The sequence below is a fragment of the Onychostruthus taczanowskii genome, unplaced genomic scaffold, assembly GCF_017590055.1.
Source record: "Onychostruthus taczanowskii isolate IOZ18803 unplaced genomic scaffold, ASM1759005v1 scaffold53, whole genome shotgun sequence".
Classification (NCBI taxonomy): domain Eukaryota; kingdom Metazoa; phylum Chordata; class Aves; order Passeriformes; family Passeridae; genus Onychostruthus; species Onychostruthus taczanowskii.
The window spans coordinates 2,207,458-2,212,548 of NW_024502902.1; the positions used below are offsets into that span (position 1 = coordinate 2,207,458).

A 5,091-nucleotide genomic window follows, 5' to 3' on the forward strand; every position below is an offset into this window, starting at 1 on the left:
CCCGGCCCCCCCGTCCCTCCCCCGCCCCGCGGCACCGCGGCCCGGCGCCAGAGGCCCCTCAGAGGCGGCGCGAGGGTCCGCAGGGCGGGAAGGGCTGCCAGGGAGTCCCGCGGCGGGAGCTGGGATGGGAATAGGCGGGGGGCCCGTCCCGCACTCACCGCCGAGGCGCCGCCGCGGTGCGCTGAGCCCCCGTTCTTCTCAGTGCCGGGGGCGGCTCCGCCCGCCCGGGAAACACGAACCCCGGGAAGCAAAAGGCGAAGAAGCTGCGAAAAGCGTACCCCCCCCCGCTCCGCCGGCGCCGCCAAAAAAACACCACCGGGGGGGGGGAAAAAAAAACCAAAACCAAACTTTCCTCGCCGCCGTCTCTCCCTCCCCCGAGGAGCACGAACCCAAACACACCGGGACACGCCCCCGCACCGCCCCTCGCACCGCCCATTGGACGGCGCCCCGCCGACCCCCGCTGTGATTGGTCGCTCTGCCTGCTCGTCTTCTCCTTCCGCTCCCCTTTCCGCCCCTTCACGCTGCCCATTGGGAAGGGTCTCGGGGATCTATCCGCCCATTAGCCAGGATGCACGTCAATCACAGAGAAGCACCGCCTCCCGCCGCTTTTGATTGGGTTCTCGCGTCACTACACGCGCACTGATTGGCTGCACTTGCTGGCTGTCACCGGTTAGCGTTGCCCCCCTTCACATCCCTCACTACTTCCCGCCCCTTCTTCCTCTGCCAGTTAGCTGCGAGATTTGCCCCTTAAATGGGGCACTCGCTCGCCCGCTTCTACTTGTCCCGCCCTTCCGGCCTACGGATTGGGCTGTGGGTCGCATCCTCCGACTCCATTAGAGAAGGAATATGCCCGTTACACCGTAACAGTGCGGAGACCCGCCCACCGAGCCGCGCTTCTCGGCGGCCCCTGGGACCCCCCTCAGCCGAGGCGAGGTTACGTCAGTTTGTGCACTCATGTGCCGGCCGCACGGGCGGGGCGCCTGACTGGCACAGGCGATAGCGCGTATGGCCGCGGCTGTGGCCGCTCAGCGGCGCCGCGATAGGGCACCAACGCCACATCTCCGCTTCACCCCGCCCCTCGGCGTGCACGCGCGATAGCTATTGGACAGGAGAGGTGTCAGTCGTGCAGCTCGCGAAGCTCATTGGCCGTTACCTAACGCCTGCGCAGCCAACCGGCGACCGCCCTCTGATGCCACCCGCCGGATGACACAGCAACCGTGGGTTGGGGGCGGGGAAAGGCAGGGCCGTGCCTTTGATTGGTTGGTGTCACTGTCAATCTCCTTGGAGGGAGGACGGTGGGCCGGGCGATGGCGCGTGCCTACCGCGCCCCACGTGGCCCGGGCGGCTGCGCACGTGACGGGGCCCCGCGGCCGGGGAAAACTTGTGGAAAAGGCATTTGCGGTGACCGCGGCGTCGTTCCCAAATGTAATCGTTACAAATACACGCTGATCTTCGTTATTCGTGGAGTGGGCCCAGCCAGAAACTGCGGGGCGGGGGGTGGTCGGTGCGAGGCTGAGGCAGGAGCGGGCCCGGGGCCGCTTCCCTGGGAGATGGCGTGAGGGCCGGGATGGGCAGCGTTAGCCCCGGAGCGCAGAGCGGGTGCACGGCAGAACGGCCAGGACAACATGGGAGCTGCGTGAGCAGGGACTGCGCGGCACCAAGGATTGGCAGAGCGGAAGAGCAGGGCCAGAGCAGCACTGAGACAGCCCTGAGGGCAGGGCATGGATAACAGAAGCCTGTGGAGGATAAACTGGGAGCGAGAGGTTCTCCTTGTACTTAATTTCTACACTTGCTCTCATTCTCCTTATTCCCCGGTGTATTTGATGATGTTCCATGATGAGTGTCACTTGCTGACCTCGCCCAGGGCTGCACGCCAGTGCAATGCTTCCATTTGATCTCCTCGGGAGAATCCCGTTACAACCTGATCAGCAGAGCCGTGGAGCTCTGAACACAGAACTCTAGGGATGCGATGTGGCTGTCATCTCGGTAAACAGGCCTGTGGGTGTTTGCTGAAAACGTGCTCTTGTCTTGGAAGAGCCGCAGAGCCCTTCACAGGTTGGTCAGCAGCAGGAGGGACGGCTGCCAGCGCAGCAAAGCCACGTGTGCTGGTGGCACAGAGAGCAGACAAGATCCCTGCGAACTCAGGCTACACAAGTCAGTAAAGAGCAGTGAATCTTTTGATGGCTTCTCCATTCAGTAATGGTAATTGATTTTTACATTGATTGGTGGGAAAAGAGCCCCATTAATATAAATAAGATTTCATACTGGATGTGCACTTGTTACTGTGCTGCTGTAAGGAATACAAAAGGCTCTGTGTAAATCAGTATGAATTAGTAATATAACTTTTGGATGCACTTTGCCTCTCTTCCTCATTGTTTATTCAATGTGTGGGAACTGTCTGTATCCTGTCTCTCCACATGTATTTTTCATGTTGTAAGCAGAAATCACTAATACACCAAGAGTACAGATTGCAGGCTTTGGGAGAGAAAGATCTGTCCAAGATGCTGCCCTTGTCTTTGCCATAAGTAAAAAACCCCAATACAATAATTTCTCTTTAAATTCTCTTTCCCCTTATTGGTGTTCTTTTGTGAGCTTTTCTTCCTATGTTTTGCTCAGGGTTTTGGTGTGCATCTTGCAGGTAAAGGAATATGATTTATTTTGCATAAGCCTAGGGAACCAGGTATTTTAATTTTCGAAGAGCAAAAGATAGCACTCTCCATTGTCCCTGTAGTTTCACACTATAAAACAAACTTGAGCTGTAGAAAGCAAGCAGATTTTGTTGGTTTCTGTGAAGTATAGTGCATGACTCAGGAGTTCCCAGCCAGGTTCACCTGTGAATTTGGAAGGAATCACAGCTCCCACACAGGTTCTGGTTCTCAAAAAGTCCAAATGCTTAGGAACAAAATGGTTCTTCCTGGGTTTTTCATACCTCCCCACTACCAATCCAACCCAAAAATGGGATAGTGTGGGTGGACAGTGACAGTGCATTTTTTCATCCACTGGGTGTCAGTATTACACTGCCACTGTGCTGCCTTTCCAGGTGCTGGGAAAGGTTGGATTTCTTTGGGGTGAAAGTCTTTCATTTCTGGTAGAGGAGTGATGAGAAAAACCATTATAGCTTTGGGGAGTGGTCTCACTGCAGGATGAGCGTTCCCTTTTGCTCCTGCAGGAACAGGGTGGGATCCTGCCTGCAGACATCTCAAGTATCAAACCTCACACAGCCACCCAACCTTCAGAGCTGGGGTCAGTTCCACAGCCTTTTCACTCTTAGGTTATGAAAATGTATGACCTCTTCTTTTTTAAAATTAAGTTTATTTGTTATAAATACTGAATCTGGCAGGGAGACAGTCTAGAATAAGCCTGCATGAAGGTACTTCTCTAAACAAAGAGTGCTGTCAGCTTAGGACAGTTCTGGATGCAGGAATGAGAGAGAACAAGAATTTAGAAACAGCATTGATATCTGGAGTTTGTAATCAGGGTTTTTGACACTGGTTTATTATTTCCAGAAGTTCCATGGCATGATTTTTTATAGGCTTGCTAGGTTTTTAAATCAGTGTACCCAAATGAACTCTGGATAGTCAGTCACTAAAAACTACTCATATTTTTAGAAAAGGTCTTTGCTAACCCTGCCCTTTTTTCTGCTTTGGGTGCACTAAGCAGCAGCTGTCTTGTGGACACAGAAAGGACCCAACTAGTTACCTGCGTGGTGATTAAAGGAAAGGTTACTTTTTGGAAAGCCATAGTCAGCTGTGTGCTGATGCTCTTTATGGTGTCCTCTGTTTAAGTGTTTTCATGTGGAGTGTAACATTTAACATGTGATACAATGCTGCACTTGATCTGTGTCTGAAATGCAGGCAGCACTGAAAAAGCCATTGTTTAAAAGATGATTCATAGAAAAAGTAATAAAAGAATTGATGTTCTCTTGTTTTATATAAACACAGGCTAATTAGATTATTTTCTTACTTACATCTTTCCCCTGGAAGCTGCTTTTTAATCCATCCTTTTTCTAGAAGACTTCAGGGAAGTTTCAGCAGGCATATGGCATCAATATATGAGGGGAATAAAACATAAATATTTACAAAGATTTTGACCCTGTTTAAATACCTATTATCCTTTTCTAAAAATATTTATCCTAATAATTACTTTCAGCAGAGATACCTGTTAAGGATTCAGCATTTCCTATTTCCTTCAATTGAGTGGTGAGAAGTTTTCTCAGCCATTCTTGTGCATCCTTCATGGGGCTTTTCAGGGAACAAGCAAGAGAGAGGAAGTAATACTTCATATGCCTGGAGCTGTAAAAATCAGGACAGAAAAAAGGAATTTGTGTTTAAAATAGAGAAGAGGAGATTTCAATGTGATTATTTTTTCCTTTCTAAGCCACCCATAACAGCAAAGAAACACAAAAGAGCAATTTAAGTAAAAAGAAAGTAATGAATACTAGAATTAAGTTAAATAGCAAGAGGAAATTAGGGAGATGTCAAATGTAATTTTCAAATTTGTATGTTAGTCACGTGATTAGTGCTAACATTCCTGCTTTACAAAAAACTGTAAAAATATCTTCAATGCCTGTAAGTGCTCAGGACCTGAGCTTTAAGTCCCAGTCAGACACCTCCACATCTCTAACTGCTCTTAATATAGTAGGCTTATTTTGACATTACCTATTTTTATGTGTCATACCCAGGAAAGACATGCAGCTGCAGTAGAAACAAGAGCAGTTTATGCATGTCTTGGGCAAAGTGCTCAGCAGAAGTTTCAATTTGTTTTGCTGTCATGCTCACATTATATTGTTGGAAGGAAAAGGGAGAAAGAATTTTTGTCAGCCCACAGCTAAAGGGGAAAAAAATGTTAATATGATGGCAGTGGTTTTAAATAGAGAATAATTCATGATACGACTTCATTTTGTTTTTCCTGGAGGCAAAATTAAAACAATGCTTCATTAACATTATTTGAAGCTATTTTAAATACAGCTATTTTCAGCAAAACAATGCTAACATGTGGAGGTTTTTTAGTGAAAAAAACAGACAATTAAGAAAATGTTTTGAAAAGTATTGTAATCTTTAAGGAGTCTCTTTTTGCCTTTTTTTCCCCCAA

The 5,091-nt window shown here is 49.0% G+C and overlaps 1 protein-coding gene across 5 annotated transcripts in view; it reads right to left on the reverse strand.

Moving 5' to 3' along the window:
- TNRC6B (trinucleotide repeat containing adaptor 6B) overlaps nucleotides 1-3,926 on the reverse strand; it is a 127,659-nt gene extending 123,733 nt beyond the window's left edge. Inside the window, exon 1 of one of the 5 annotated variants that reach the window (XR_005953550.1) lies at nucleotides 159-3,926. The gene's annotated coding sequence lies outside the window, so the exon portion shown is untranslated. The remainder of the gene's footprint in view (nucleotides 1-158) is intronic. The other 4 variants (XM_041416937.1, XM_041416939.1, XM_041416938.1 and 1 more) reach the window with 4 other exon arrangements.
- Nucleotides 3,927-5,091: the final 1,165 nt, after the last annotated feature.